Source organism: Taudactylus pleione, unplaced genomic scaffold (assembly GCF_031769625.1).
Source record: "Taudactylus pleione unplaced genomic scaffold, aTauple2 ptg000041l, whole genome shotgun sequence".
NCBI classification, from domain to species: domain Eukaryota; kingdom Metazoa; phylum Chordata; class Amphibia; order Anura; family Myobatrachidae; genus Taudactylus; species Taudactylus pleione.
In genome coordinates this window covers 53,587,955-53,605,537 of record NW_028284443.1, presented here as the reverse complement: position 1 = coordinate 53,605,537, position 17,583 = coordinate 53,587,955, and positions in this window count along the sequence as shown.

The following is a 17,583-nucleotide window of genomic DNA, read 5'->3' as shown; positions in this document are numbered from 1 at the left end:
TATGTGCCTATGCTTGTATGTGGCCCTCTGTATGTGCCTTTGCCCGTATGTTGCCCTCTATGTCCGTATATGCCTACGCCTGTATGTGGCCCTCTATGTCTGTCTGTGCCTATGCCGAACACTGACCCTCTATGTCCATATGTGGCCATCTATGTCCGTATGTGCCAATGCCTGTATGTGGCCATCTATGTCTGTATATGCCTAAGCCTGTATGTGGCCCTCTGTCTGTATGTGCCTATGCCTGTATGTGGCCCTCTATATCTGTATGTGCCTATGCCGGTTTGTGGCCCGCTGTCTGTATGCGCCTATGCCTGTATATGACCCTCTGTCTGTTTGTGCCTATGCCTGTATGTGGCCCTCTATGTCCATATGTGGCCATCTATGTCCGTATGTGCCTATGCATGTATGTGGCCCTCTATGTCTGTATGTGCCTATGCCTGTATGTGTCCCTCTATGTCCTTATGTGGCCATCTATGTCCGTATGTGCTCCTCTATATCTGTATGTGCCTATGCCCATATGTGGCCCTCTATGTCCATATGTGGCCATCTATGTCCGTATGTGCCTATGCATGTATGTGGCCCTCTATATCTGTATGTGCCTATGCCGGTATGTGGCCCTCTATGTCCATATTTGGCCATCTATGTCCGTATGTGGCCCTCTGTCTGTATGTGCTTAGGCCAGTAGGTGGCCCTCTATGTCTGTCTGTGCCTATGCCCATTACTGACCCTCTATGTCCATATGTGGCCATCTGTGTCTGTATGTGCCTATGCCTGTATGTGGCCCTCTATATCTGTATGTGCCTATGCCCATATGTGGCCCTCTATGTCCGTATGTGCCCCTCTATATCTGTATGTGTCTATGCCTGTATGTGGCCTTCTATGTCTGTATGTGCCTAAGTCTGTATGTGCCTATGCATGTATGTGGTCCTCTATATCTGTATGTGCCTATGCCGGTTTGTGTCCCTCTGTCTGTATGTGCCTATGCCTGTATGTGGCCCTCTATATCTGTATGTGCCTATGCCGGTATGTGGCTCTCTGTGTCCATATTTGGGCATCGATGTCCGTATGTGCCTATGCCTGTATGTGGCCCTCTATGTCTGTATGTGCCCCACCAATATGTCCTGTGTTGTGCTCCCCCCATCTATATGTTCTTGATTGTGCTAATTTCCCTCCCATGTTCTGTATTGTGTTTCCTTTTCTAAAATGTTTTTATTGTTCCCCAAATATGTATTTTCTTTATTGTTCTCCTTACCTCGTAATATGTTACTCACTGCGCTATCCACCCATCCATCTGTATGTTCTATAATGTGCTCCCTCTTCTCTATGTACTCTTTATTGTACCCCCTGACTGTATTTTATTATACTCATCACCACCCCGTATGTTCATTTTTAATATCGTCATCTCCCCAACTATGTGTTATTTCATGTGCTTTGCCTCTTCACCACCTTCTTGTATATTCCTTATTGTGCTCCACTTCCCCATCTGTAAGTTCTTCACTTAGCCCCCCCTCATATGTACTGCTTGTGCCCCAGCATCAGTGTTTCTTGTTTTTGTGCTTTAACCCCCCCCTCCCCCTCCCCCATTCTACTGCAGCACCCCATAGTAAACTTACTAGGCAGTCTTCTTTCCCCATCGGCTGGGCTACTGCGACAGAGGGCAGTAGCCAGGGTCTTCATTGTGGAGTGCAGAGAAACTGTACTGCCGGGAAGCTGGGACCCAGCGCCTCTTCAGACAGCCAGGCGCCTGTGTCAAGATCATCCCCGCAAGGCGGAGCAGATTGGAACCCTCATTTAAAACTGCTTCCTATGTCATGTCACGCGTGCCGGCGCGGAGGAGGGATTGAGACTGCAGCACTCTTAGCAATACCCTGGCAGCAGCATTGCTAAGCTCCTTCCACATGACATCACTGCCCACCTGCTGCTTGCTGCCCACCGCCCACAGTATGCAGCCGCTGGGTCAGTCAACAGCTGATGACTACCCAGCCACGGCAAGCAGCTACAGACAAGTGTTTAAAGAATTTAGTGGTGCATTGATTTGATAGTCCCTGCCCTCCTGCAGTAGAGAGCATGGCTATTAAACATCGGGGCCCACTGGGGAATCCCCCGAATCCCTGGCAGCCCAGTCCGAGCCTGGATCTGTATCTCCACATGTTTTGGATCTCAATTTGGTTTTGCCAAAACCACCCCTTGCGTGTTTTGGTTTTGGTTTTGGATCTATATTTTATTTTTTTTAAATTGATAAAAACTGCTAAAATCACATCATTTGATATTTATTTTGCTCCTACAGTATTATTAACCTCAATAACATTAATTTCCACTAATTTCCAGTCAATTTTGACCACCTCACAGCTCCCAATATTGTTTTCATCCGGTTTAGGCCCCAAATTTGCACCAAACTAGCTGGTGGACTAAGCTAAGTGGCAACAATGGGCGGCACAAACAAGTGGCAGTTCCAACATGGCACATAAGGAAACATGTTTTCATTAATGAAGAGGCCTGAGGGAGTTGGAGTATGTATTAAGTTGAAGGCAGGGATAGGGTGGATTGATTGGTAGTAAATTTCATGACATTTTTTGATTCCGAAGCAAATTTATGAGGGAGGAGGGGAGAGCATGGGTGAAGAATATGTCCCATGTTTTGCCCACAAAATCAACTTAGTGGTTCAGAATATTATTAAAAAATTAAAGGGGCATAGAGGAGATGCTGTCTGTGGCCAAAAAAAATTCTGGACATTTTTTGGCATTCAGCAACTGCATGTCAAAGATTGCAGCAGCAGTGGCAGTTCAACTTCCAACATGGCATATCAGGAAACAAATGTTTTTATTATTCAAGGAGCCTGAGGGAGTTGGAGTATGTATGTATTTGAAGGCAGGGACAGGAAGGGTTGATTAGTAGTAAATTTATGAGGGAGGAAGGGAGGGGAGGAGGGAAGGCTTTTCCAAAAAATATTTAAATCATTCACATCAGTCCTTGCCCCAGAAGAATCCTGGAGTGCTATGCCTGCTGCTGGGAGTGGATTTTCATCCCAGAAGGGGACCAGGAAGACTACTAGTAGTACTTTAAAAAACAATTGAATGTTAAACAATCATTTGCTAGGGGGAGCAAGTATGACAGCAGTCACCTAGTTGCATAGCGGATCACTGATGCCATAACATCTATGCTAGTAATAGATGTGCGTCAAATATCTCCCAATAATGCAGTGAGTTTTAGACAGTTAATTGAGGACCTGTGTCCATGCTACCAAATCCCATCAAGATTCCACTTCACTAGAAAAGCAATTCCCAACCCAACAGGGAGGAGATTCCTAGATGGCTAAGGTTCCTACCTTTACTTACTCTTGCTTTACAAAGGGTACAGATGACTTGACAATTGTTGTCCGGATTTGAGTAGAAATAATTCCACACATAAGAAGTGGATTTTTTTGTCTTGTGCCCAGGCATGAAAATGCACTTTTCCTTATCATGGGCAATACCTGTTTTTTTCCACTGGTGCCTGATTTACACAAACAAAATCCTCATCAACAACATCCTTGTTAGCGTCAGCTACACAAATATACTGCTCATCTGGTGCACTTCCATAGAAGCCTCCTCGATTTCTATGTCAACATGTTCACTTGTGCTTACATCATCATAAGAGGCTGAACCACCAGTCATAAATAAAGGGCAAGGCCTTAGCCTTTCCTTGCCACTTCATGTGGTGAATGGCATGTTGGCAGTTTTATGTCTTTCTGCAGCTAACTTTCCCTTTGATGTTTTTTTCTTTACCACTGTAAGAGATCGGTTCTTGATTTTAGATGCCCTTGGGTATCAACTTTAGTAGATGATATAGATGGACTAGTATCATCATGACCACTTACAGAGTCACAAGATTATTTGTGAATAAGGAAAGAATAATACACTGCGCTGCCACTTACAATGATGTAATTATATTTTATATATAGCGCATGTTATTTAGCAGTTTGTTGTGGTCTTGTAGTTGGCGTGTAGACCAATAATTTATTCACGATTGAGGAAAGAAGTGATAAGTTGAATATTAGACTGCGCTACCACTTACAGTGTCACAAGATTTTTTCTGTATAAGAATAACATACCCCTGATGGCGTCGCACCGTCCTCCGATATGGGTCAAAATACTTGAGTATATTGTTACGTAATGTATATGCCTTGCTATTATTGCCTAATATTTAACTGTTGGTCGGCGTTCGATTCCTCATTTATTTGGATGATATATATATTTTTTTTTGTGTATAGTCCACAATTGGGGTTTTTTGGCTAACCGTACCTAGAATGCCTTCACAGATACGTATGTTCACCTATAGGTATATGATTAATTATATACTTCAGCATTATGGGGGTCATTCAGACCCACTCGCGAGCAGCAGTATGCTCGCAAGTGGGTCGATGTTCCCCACTGCGCATGCGCACGACGGAGGGAGCTATGTCATGCGCATGCACGAGACCCGGCGAGCGACGGGCTTCCCATCGCTCCGGGTCTCGCACCAAAGGGGGCGTGCTGTCGATGTTGATTGACAGCACGCCCCCTTTGGTGGGCGTGCCTGCCAGACGGAGGCGTTCCCATGGGAACGCCTACCGTCTGAAGCCGGCCCCACTGACATCACTAGTGATGTCAGTGGGAGTGATTTTGGCTCTGATAGAGCCAAAATCACTCCAGGGCTTGTGGCTGGGAAACCCGACCGCAGGGTTTCCCTCGCAAGTCCGATGGTCGCGATGGTCAAGACCATCGCGACCATCTTTTTGGACGCTCGTATATGCTGTGGGTGGTTACCCACAGCTATACGAGCGTCCAGGAGGACGCTCCATTTTAATGGAGGAGGGCCCTGATTCAGAGCGAGCGCTCTGGTCAGAGCGTCCGGCTCTGAATCAGGCCCTATGTCTTTTACATTATGCGAATCTAACATGTTGGTTTTGAATGTATTATTGATTGCAACCTTTATCTTCTTTTGAAGCGTATTCTCTCTTTCATAATTTTGCTGTTCCGATTTAATATTGGTCTATTAGTTTTCAATATTTGTCATGTTCTATAACTATGTCCACTAGATGTTGACGATGTTTCTCTTTTTCAATTACATGCTTTCTATTTCTGTGTTTTGTTTTGTTTTTTTTCCTTTTTTGTCTGTGTTTATTTTTCTTAGTTTTTTATTTCCCAATATTTTTGTGTTTGTGTTGAGGGCCCTGGTGCAGTGTATGGTCTATTTCTGCTCACTATTAGATGTGAAATATGTATAATTTTTCAGATTTATTTCCTGTCTAATTTGAATTATGTCGGAATTTAAATTGTGTTCCTGGAATGTGGGGGGAATTAATTCTCCTGTGAAACGGAAGAAAATACTTTTGTATCTTAAAAAAATGCAAATAAATATATAGCATTACTGCAGGAGACGCACCTGACGGATAGCGAGGTTGCTAAATTGTCTGGGTTTTACATTGGTGGCGCATGCCTCTTACAATTCCAAGGCCAGAGGGGTAGCGATACTAGTCAGGAAAGATTTATCTCCCCAGGTTCAATCTAATATAGTCGACCCTGAAGGCCGATATGTTATTAGCAATTTATCTATTTTGTCTGAGACTCTGGTGCTTTGTAACATTTATGCTCCCACAGTTTATTCTAAAGTTTTCTTCCGGGGATTGTTGGCAAAGCTATACCCATTCACTGATTCGCAGTTATTGTGTGGGAGGGGATTTTAATTTAACGGTATTACCTGATATGGATAAATCTCATAACCCTAAACGGATTCCCACTCCTCCGAAATTAGGTTTACAATTTTTTATTTCTCAATTGGGTTTAATGGATAGTTGGAGAATGCATCATCCTACTGATAGGGACTTCACGTGCATGTCCGCAGCACATGGTACCTTGTCCCGTATCGACTATATTCTGCCGACCAAATTTTTATTTTCTAAAGTATTAGATACAGGGATTGCACCTATATGTTTATCTGATCATGCACTTATATGGTGCACTATTGCAACATCAGTAGATGTGGGATCTTGTCGCCAGTGGCGCTTCCCATCATACCTTTCTTCCTCTATAAAATTCCGGAATATGATAGAAGCGAAGTGGCAGGAATATGTTCATGATAACCGGGAACATGTTTCTGACCCTTTATTGTTTTGGCAGACGGCAAAGTCTGTTTTGCGTGGAGAAATAATTTCTTATGTTTCCAAATTTAGGAAAGATATTTCAGCTTTATATCTGCAATCCCAGGAAAGATTAACTGCCACTTATGTAAATTTTAAATCTTCCCCATCTCCTAGTAATAAAGACGCTTATATACAGGCAAAGATTCAGTTTGAAGAGGTGTTGGCACAACAGTCGACTCGACATACCTTCTCTACTAATTTTCAATTTTATAAGCATGGGAACAAATCGGGTCGACTTTTGTCTAATTTAGTGAGGTCCACACGCTCTTCCACTGTAGTCTCTGCTTTGAAAAAGCTGGATGGTACTCTAATTTATAAAGGGAAAGATATAAATGAAGCTTTTAGAGACTTCTATGCCTCTCTTTACTCACAAGGTCCTATTGATGAACTCCAAAAAGCTACTTTTTGGACAGATATTTCCACTCCTCGTATTTCTGAAGAACAGGCTGAGTCCTTGCTTGCCCCTATTACTAAGGAAGAAATTCTTAAGACTATTGTGGGATTGAAGACTCTTAAGGCCCTGGGGCCGGACGGTCTTTCCGGGGAATTCTACAAATTGTTAGCTATTAGAGTAAGTGACACATTGTGTTTGGTCTTCAATTCCATCTTGAAAGAGCGCATATTACCCTTATATTTTAACTCTGCAGTTGTCAGAGTTCTGCCCAAACCCAATCGAGATCCGGAGGATCCGGGGTCATATCGCCCAATATCACTGCTGGATGTCGACTACAAATTGCTAACTAAAATCTTGTCGGATCGTTTGAAGTACATTTTACCTACTGTTATTTCCAATGACCAGACAGGATTTATCATGGGTCGCCATTCGGCAGTTAATATTCGGAAAGTGCTGGCAGCCGTACAGGCTATTGGTTTCTCAGGTGGTCCTAGGTCTCAGGCTATAATTCCTATGGATGCCGAAAAGGCTTTTGACCTTGTCACTTGGGACCACCTGTTTGAAACATTGAAGAGATTTGGATTCCCTGATGAATTTGTGTCAATATTACAAACTTTGTACCGTGAACCACTCACGCAGGTTTCTACAAATGGTTACTTGTCTACCCCTTTTGAAGTTCAGAAAGGCACTCAACAAAGTTGTCCTCTCTCACCCCTGTTATTTGCACTGGCCCTGGAGCTTCTTGCGATAGCCCTTCGCCAGCATGAGGGATTTAGGGGGATTTCTATTGGGAACGTAATGCTGAAAATGTGTCTCTTTGCGGATGACATGCTCTTGTTTGTGTCAGATCTCACAAACTCTGTTCCTGCTATTTTGGAATTACTGTCACGATTTGGTTCTTTTGCTGGGTATAAGATTAACCTACATAAATCGGAGGTCCTTTATATGCATGATTCAGGGTCCCAGCCTTTGTCTCTTTCTGCTATATGCTTGGATCATTTCCGACTGGCTCAGCAAGCTATTAAGTATCTTGGAATCTATATCCCGGCTAATATCTCTAAGTTGTATACGGTTAATTTCAACCCAGTGATAGCTGACATAACTAAACTATTAGACATTTGGCGACACCTTCCATTATCTCTTCTGGGCAGAGTTGCATTGTTGAAATCTGTCATATTTCCTAAACTGGCCTATCCTATACAAATGTTGCCAATACGATTAACCCGTTTCGATATTACTCAAATTACTCGCCTATTTTTTAAGTTTTTATGGAGGGGTGGAAAACCATGTATATCTAGAGCTAAGATGCATTTGGGGAAATCTGATGGTGGACTAGCTGTTCCGCATATCTCTGCATTCACTAATGCAGTATTTTTTCTATATATACGCGATTGGTTGACGGGTTGTGAAACATATACCCATAAATCCCTGGAGGCAGAAATAGCTTCTCCCTATTCATTGTCTGCTCTACTTCATACTCCCAAATCACATCTCCCACCATTGATGCAAAATAATATTCTATTTTTTGACACTTACTTAGTTTGGTTACAAATAAACCGAAAGCTTCACAGGCGCCACACTGTATCTCAATATAATACATTCTGGGGTAATCCTATGTTTATTCCTGGCCTGGAATACGCTGATAACCTGGCCTGGAGGGTGAGGGGTATCGCTGCCATTCGCAATGTGTTTGATCCAGAGGGTCAAATGTATTCTTTTCAAGATTTGAAGTCTAAATTTTTTCTTACTAATAAAGACTTTTTTATGTTTCTGCAACTTTGTCACTTTATACAATCTTTACCCCCTCCTATGTTGAGGGAGGAAGATGATGATATTTTACGACCCTTATTTAATTTATCCAATACTGGGTATTACAAGACACGGTCGTTATACTCCTACTTGCTTCCCGCAACAGCTGAGGCTCTATGGGAGAGTTGCACCCAAAATTGGTCCTCAGAAATACCACAAGTAGATTCCCCCAATGTTTTATTAAAGTATACAGAGAAGACTTTTAGAGTTCTCCATTCAGCTATTTGGCAGGAAGTGCATATTAGGACCACTCATAGGGCATATATGTCCCAGAGTCAGAGGAGGCATGTTGTGGAGGAGGAGTCAGGCTGCTGCCCGAAGTGTAAATTTTCACGAGCTACTTTCTTCCATAATATGTGGGAATGTGGGAAAATTAGAAAATTTGGGGATAAAATTATGGTATTTCTAAACAATATATGCGCCTTACATTTTAGGAAGGACCCCTTGGCTATGTTATGCGTTAATTTCATAAATTGGGACCTGCAAGGTTTTAAGATGGAATTATTGTCCTTTCTTACAATAGTGGTAATTGTGGCGAAGAAAGCTATCCTCCGTAACTGGACAGTTTCCACAGCACCATCTCTTCAAGCAAACATATACTACAAATACTTTATTTTGATAGAAGAGCAACTATACCTGATATTGAGAAGGGGTGGTTCGCTTTTACGCTAAATGGGGTATATATATCGACTTCCTGGATTCTGATGTTAGATCTCATATAATGAGATTGTTTGAGACTACGAATTGGTCTCTACTCCATAATTTGGAATGATGTTGTATATTTAGATTTTAAAATCTTATATTTACAGGTCAGGGGATAAGATTCTTTGTCTTCTGTAGAGGAACAATGTTTTTTCCTCAAGTGTAGGAGTATCCGATCAATGGAAAGGGAACAAGCTGCACAAGGGTTCGGGGGAGGGGGGGGGGTGTATGTATTTATTTTATTTTATACATACATAATTTGTTTTTGTTTTCTGTTATTATGGTTCTATTTGAATTATATATTTTATCTCTGTGCTTATGTTTAACAATAATTTTTGACTTGCTATATTCTACAGACAAAATGTATGTGTTTGATGTTGCACTTGAATTGTATTTGCTTACACAGATTGCAGTTCTGTATCTATGTGTATATGGATTTATATAATATATATGTATGTTTGTATAGATATACATATACATGTATGTTTGCACTTGTGAATATATAAAATAAAAATAAAAAATTGTTTTGGAAAAAAAAAAAAAGAATAACACCTGAATGAGGCAGCAGCCCCTTGATGAACAACACAGACAGCACCGCTATTTTATGGATAGCAAAGCACCCCTGCCAAGTGCGGACAGACCATGTGCACAGTCACAAATACGTGGACAATAAACTGCGGCAGTGTCACCGAACAATAATAGCGCAGCTAAGTTGCTAACGCACACACACAAACAAAAAAAATTTAAAAAGTACTTTTGTTTTTTTTACACTGGGGAAGCGCACCCCTAATTGACAGAGCACCCCCCCTGGACAACACAGCACCCCTTTATGGACTGCAGCCCTAGCCTGATGGACAGGACAACAACACAGCAGCAGCCACAGTTAATTTACAGGACAAGTGCAACAGCAGCTGCAGCACCCACTGAAGGAAGCTCCCCTTTATATACTGCAGCCTAAGCCCCTTTATGGACAACACAGCAGGAGCCTTCAGCCCCCAAGACCCTAACTGGACACACACACTGAGTGACTGACAGTGACTGTCTACACGTCTGCTAGCTTCTCTCTCCACAGCCGAAGTGAAAATGGCGCTGATCGCGGGGACCTTTGTGTAATCCAAAACCCATGAGAATCCGACAGCAGGAGGATGACGTTTTGCCTCATTTTGAGATCCGAGCCACGCGGGAAACCTCAAACCACGTATGGATCTCGGTCTGGATCTCAAAGTTCGGGTGAGTCCGGTTCTCAGAGAACCGGACACGCTCATCTCTAATTATTATAATTATTCTTTCTTTATATGGTGCCACAAGGGTTCCGCAGCGCCTCACAAAGTACATAAACAAATGAGCAAACACAAAAATAGTGGCTTACAGTACAAAACAATGCAGGACAAGGACATACACTATATACATTGCTGCAATAGCAGCCATAACACACAAAAAAAGGAGCAGGGCGTCAGCTACTAAGTGTTAGGTGCCCTTGTGGGGAGTTTGGAGTAGATGATCATATGAGTGTGGGAAGGAGAAGCACATGAGGAAAGAGGGCCCTGCTCGTGAGAGCTTACATTCTAAAGGGGTGGGGTAGACAGACAGGGGTGACACAGAGAGGATAGACAGGAAGTAGCATGGAGCAGCAGGTTAGGATTCCACCATATGACTCAAAAATGGTATACATAGACATGACTGCGGGCAGTACAAATATTGGGGTAGTTGAGTACCCTCAGAGCTAGCTCATGTGTAACCAGCTTTAAGTATATTACGATAATCACTGCAATGTGTACAGTCAGCATATTTCTATTGACAAAGTGAAAATATTTTCACAAATGTTTTGTATGTCACAGCATGTATGTTAAATTTAGTGGACCTTTAAATATAAAGCCACAAAAAAAAGATAACATCCAAACTTTGTATATTACAAATTATGGAATGGGATTGAAATGCCGGCGACTGTTTAGCCCGACAGTGTCAACCCGACAGGAGGAAATCCTGACAGCGGCATGTAAGTCACCTAACCCCCCCTAACCCTATCCCTCCCTTAAGGGTGCCTACCCCTAAACTCCCGGGGTGGTGCCTAACCCTAAGACACCCCCCCTGGGGGTGCCTAAACCTAATCCCCCCTCTCCCGCACCATAAATCTAACCCTCCCGGGGGGTGCCTAGCCCAAAGCTCCCCCAACCGGCACCTATCCCCTAAATATATATTTACATTTATTGTTGAAATTACAAATAGGCCACAATCCCATATATTTGATCCATATGCTATGACATAAGGCAGGGCCTTCAACCTTTAAGAAAGTGTGGGCCACATTAAAAAATTCAATGAAGCCCGAGGGCCAATAAGCAATACTGCGGTATTTAAACTCTGCCCTCTCCTCATACAATTATGTCCCATAACTGTCTCCTCCTACAATTTTAATTAGGTCCCAGAACGGCCCCCCTCCTCCCACTATTATGTTTATGCCCCATAAGTGTCCCTCCTCCTCCATTATTTATGTCAGATAGTTGCCCCATCCTCAAACAATTATATCCCATAACTGCCCCCCTCTGCAGTGCCCCCAGAGTAGTGCTTCTTATACAGTCCTCCCATTAGAGATCCCCCCTATGCAGTGGCCTCAGTAGTGGTCCCCATTATTCACTGACCCCAGTAGAATATCCCCCTCCCGCAGTGTCCCCAGTAGTGCCCCTTATATAGTGCCACCAGTAGTAGTCCCCCTATGCAGTGCTCCTTATATAATGCCCCCAGTAGTAGACCCCCTATTCAGTGCCCCCAGTAGTGGTCCCCCCCATGCAGTGCCCCCAGTAGTGGTCCCCCCTATGCAGTGCCCCAGTAGTGGTCCCCCCTATGCAGTTCCACCAGTAGTAGTCCCCCTATGCAGTGCCCCTTATATAGTACCTCCAGTAGTAGTCCCCCCTATGGAGTGCCCCCAGTAGTGGTCCCCCCTATGCAGTGCCCCCAGTAGTGGTCTGCCCTATGCAGTTCATTTATTTCTAATAGAATTAAGGAATTTAAATCCAATACAACAGGCAAAACTTTTGAGATAAAAATAAAAAAATCAATCTTTTGAGATAAAAAATTGTAACACCTCATTCGTAATCTATCTATTAGAATGTAGTTGCTCCCTACAATATGTGGGGAGAACCACTAGGTGTATTAAAACTCATTTTCATGAACATAAGCGCAATATTTTGAATTCTAAAGGTGCACATAACATGTACAGTATCAACACTTTTGTAATATACATTCTAAAGATCCATGTCTTTTAAAATGTACAGGTATTGAACACATTAACCAAACCGTTAGAGGTGGGAACAGATTTCGGAGACTATGTCTACATAAAAATTATTGGATTCATACCTTAAGTACGTTACAACCTGATGGTTTTAATGAATCGATTGAGATTGACTTTTGACAATCCGAATGTGCACTTCTTCATCCTCTCTCATCTTTTCTGTTCTTTTTCTCTTTCATTTTTTAATAATATAAAGATTCTATCTCTTGTTACGTTTATTTAATATTACCTACTAATTTCTGAACCCCTTCTTAGAAGTTGTCTCTATTAGAGAGCCTGTCTGTATTTATATTATTATTTTAGGTATCTTACCTTTGTATTATTATATTTTATTGTATTTTTAATATTAGTTATTATTATTAGAGGCTACATCCCCTCATTAAATTATTTTAGTGACTCTTTATAAATCTCCTCTTTGCTTATATATTTCATTAGCGCTATGAAATGAATAATTGTTGTATCTTTATTAGCTATAGTGTTGACTAGGATATTGTCCGTTTGGAAATTTATCTGTGGAGCTTTATTATATTAAAACATTTTTTATTTAATATATTTATTACATATTTATAGATTTTCCTTTATTATATAATCTATCATACTCTCAGTGAAACAAACATAATATATTTATGCATTTATTTAGTTTTATAACATTGGTTTTACTTTAATATAAATCCTTTTGAAGGGTTAGTTGTGTTACTTTCATGTTCCCCACCATTGCAATGTTTTATTCACAAGTGTATTCAGTTTGATAATTAAGTGTGGGGTATATATAGATCCACCCTTTTAGCAGTGTTATATCCTCTACCAAAATTACCAGGGAGTAAAGAAACACGTTAGGAAACTGCCTTATCCTCTACATCAACTATTTCCAAAGATTGTAGGGACCCACTTAGGAAGCCTGCAGATTCCAGCTTGCACCCCTCTGGTGGTCACAGTCATTCCACCTTGCTGCGCTATAGTACTTCTGGTGGACTTGGAAATTCATTATCGTACAGCCACTGGCTTACCCTCTCACAGCAATTGCAGGAGTTACGGGTTAAGCATATTGCAACAAAGGAACTGAAAATGTATCACTTGTGTGCCAGGTGGGTACCCAGAAATATCACAGAAAAGCAGATGTGACGACGAGTTGAATCGTGCAAGAACGTCGTTCAAATGTCGGAGGGAATACACGATTTCCTGACATCGAATCTGACATGTGACGAATTGTGGATTTGTCATTATGATCCGGAATTAAAGCAGTCCAGTGTATGGAAACACACAAATTCGCCTTCGCAAAAACTTCTGTGTAATTCTTTCGGCATGTAAAGTTTTGGTTCTGCTGTTCTTTGATGTGCACGGTATGATCCTACAGCACTGGGTTCCCCCGTGGACAGATAATTAATGGTAACTACTGTGCAAACGTCCCGAAAACCCATTTGCGTGGAGCCCTGAGGAAGATAAGACCACATTTACTGAAGAAACAATAGTTTTTTCTCTAAGACAATGCCTGACCACATGTTGCTGCACTAACTGAAATTAATGGGACAGCACTGGAACACCCTCCATATAGCCCGGACTTAGGGGGTCATTCAGACCTGCTCGCGAGCAAAGGACGCTCGCAAGCGGGTCGATGTTGCCCCACTGCGCATGTGCGCGACGGAGGGAGCTCCGTCGTGCGCATGCGCGAGACCCGGATAGCGACGTGCTCTCCGTCGCTTCGGGTCTCGCACCAAAGGGGGCGTGGTGTCGATGTTGACTGACAGCACGCCCCCTTTGGTGGCCGTGCCGGGGCGTGGCTGCCAGACGGAGGCGTTCCCATGGGAACGCCTACCGTCTGAAGCCGGCCCCACTGACATCACTAGTGATGTCAGTGGGAGTGATTTTGGCTCTTATAGAGCCAAAATCACTCCTGGGCCTGCGGCAGCGAGACCCTACCGCAGGGTCTCGTCGCAAGCCCGATGGTCGCGATAGTCAAAGACCATCGCGACCATCTTTTTTGGCCGCTCGCATATGCTGTGGGTGGTCACCCACAGCTATGCGTGCGGCCAGGAGGCCGCTCCATTTTCAGGTAGGAGGGCACTGATTCAGAGCGAGCGCTCTGGTCAGAGCGTTCAGCTCTGAATCAGGCCCTTAGCGCCCTGTGATTTCTGGGCTTTCCCAACCCTGAATAAACAACTACGTGGAAAAAAGTTCTCAACAGATGATGAAGTGAAAAATGCCACAGCTGTAACACTAAAAGTGATGTCACAAAACAGTCTACTGCACGTCTTTGAATCGTTGTTGAAGTGCTGCAAAAAATGTATTTAATGTGAAGGACGCTACTTTGAAAAAGAAAAATGTTCAGATCCTGTGGAGTCATCTGATTCTGAATAAAAAAATCAGTCTCATTACTTTTCAATCAGTCCACGTAGTTCAGGTGGGCTCTATATCTCTGGCAATCAAGCATTGATCAGTTCTCTCAGTGCCATTATCCCTGTCTACAATATGTGTGGTTAATCTATGGGCATTGGAAAAAATCTGGTTTGTCAGCCAGCAGTCCTTGAGGCAAGGCATTGTGACTTTGAATTTTATCTCTCAATGTTTATTCAAAATGTGTTTGTCACTTAGGCAATGCAGCGATGTGGAACATAATGTACTAGCCAAATTTTATATTTAAAAGTAAGAGAAATTAATTTAAATTCTGTACAAAGAAATAAATGATTATCAGAGTTTACCATGACATAGGTCAAGGCTTGTAACTAGGCAGAATGAACAATTAAGTTAAGATGTCTATTCAAAAGCTTGTGTAAAACCACCTATGATTGTTAGCTCATGGTCATCATCAAAGTATATGTTACCTACAAAAATACGAACAGCAGCCATTGTGTGAGTTTTACCATCATGTTTAAAATTATAATGTTGACATGCTGTTCCATCAGAGAGACTGTGAAAGCAACACCTATATGCACATATGGTGCACACGGGCCTCTGGTTCCACGGGGGCACCGCATTGCACACCCAAAGAAAACTTGGCTTGCCCCAGACTGGATCCTTCCTCATCTGCAGTGCCATCCTCCCACTGACATCTTTGGCAAGATGGTACTGAACAGAGAAAGCAAAGACTCTGACCTGTGCTCTCTTGTGCGCATGCTCTGTCTTCCCGATATTACTGGGAAGATGGTGCTGCAGAGGAGGAGCACCAGCTTTCCAGTTCCTTTGCCGCAAGTACGATGCGGGCTTGGGGTGGGGGACCGCTGCTCAGAGGGTAATACGACCCTGTCCCTGAGTGGACCTAAAGGTTGATTCTTTGTTAGCTTCCTTAATTAAGTAAATACTGCTGTTTTGTCTACAAACCTGGTGGGAAGGGATTAAAGTGGGCCGGAATGGGGCGGAACTGCGTTCTGTCAGTGGAGGCACCAGGCTGGAGTGGTGCCGGGCGCCCACTGAGGTTTTGTTGCCAGTGGGCACCCAGCTCATTCCCTACAGCAGCAGCCGAAGACTGGAGCTCACTCCAGAGCTCCACCTTCTGGCACCCGTAGTGGTTGAAGGGAGAGACGTCATGACGTCATGTCGTCTCTCCCATAGTTCCAAGGAGCAGTCGGACCGGACAGTAGTACTACTGTGGGAACTACTAATGGGGGCATTACTACTGGGGGCACTACTAATGAGGGCACTACTAATGAGGGCACTACTAATGGGGACACTACTAATGGGGGCACTACTATTGGGGACACTACTAATGGGGGCATTACTAATGGGGGCACTACTAATGGGGATATTACTACTGGGAGCACTAATGGGGGCAATACATAGTGGGCACTGCCTAAGGGGCACCACTCCTGGGGGCACTGCATAAGGGGCACCACAACTGGGGGCACTGCATAAGGGGCACCACTACTGGGGGCACTACTGTGGACTTTGGATAAGGGACACTAATGATGGGGGCACTGCATAAGGGGCACCACTACTGTGGGCACTGTATAAGGGGCACCACTACTGGGGGCACTGCATAAGTGGCACCACTACTGGGGGCATTGCATAAGGGGCACCACTGCACCCATAGTGATCCCCCATGTTAGACCATCTTCAGGGGGGTGCCAGGAGGATTTCCTGAAAATTGAAAGGACTTTTCCATACTTACCTTTCCGCCAGGTCCCGTTTTTGCCGGATCCAAATTGAATACCTTGGATAAGCAGGCACGCACCCGATACTTTATCCCGCAGAAACCTCCGATAATGGCGAAAAGTCCGAGCTCTGACTTTTCGCCTCTAATTGAATATGGCCCAAAGAGTCTGATGAATGTCTCCAGCTCCTGAATCACCCTTTCCGTTTGGCCATTGGTTTGAGGGTGATAGGCAGACAAGAATTTCAATTTAATTCCACAGGAAGCACAGAGAACCCTCCAAAATTTTGCCACATACTGTACCCCACAGTCAGCCATGAAGCTGGAAAATCTCACAAATGAATACCATTGCTAGTTGAAGAGCAGATGGAAGACCGATTAAAGGGATAAAATGGGCCATCTTTGAAAACCGGTCAACCACAACCCAAATGATATTGTGACTCTTGGAGGGGGCAATTCGGAAATAAAATCCATCGAGAGATGAGTCCAAGGGGCGTCCGGCACAGGTAGACACAACAACTTTGTGACGACTGGACTTATGCTGAGCACATCTGGCACAAGACACAATAAAACTCCGAACATCCTGCCTCATGTTGGGCCACCAGTAGGAACACTGTAAGAATTTGAATGTCTTAAGAAAGCCATCAAAAAGAGAAGCAAGGGCCCATGTCAACAATTTTTCCCGCAATTGAGGCCCTAGAAAAATTTTGCCAGGAGGTGGAGAAAGGACTTGAGTGGGCGCAAAGACAAGAGGATCCAATATTGTCTGGACTTGTGGTTGATCCTCTTCCTCAGAAGGAGATAGGAAGGACCAAAAGAGAGCATCAGCCTTTTCATTCAGGATTACAGGTTGAAATTGAAGCTTGAAATCAAATCGGGAGAAGAAGAGGGACCAGCGAGCCTGTCTGGCATTGAGACAATGGGCAGTCTGATGGTAAACCAGGTTCTTGTGATCTGTGATAATAGTAATTGGAGATTTCGCACCCTCCAAGAGATGTCTCCATTCTTCCAAGGCTAAGCGCATGGCTAGTAGCTCCTGGTCTCCAATGGCGTAATTCTTCTCCGCCGGAGAGAACTTATGAGAGAAGAATCCACACGGGTGATTCTTCCCGTCATCAGCAGTTTGAGATAGCACTGCTCCCACACCT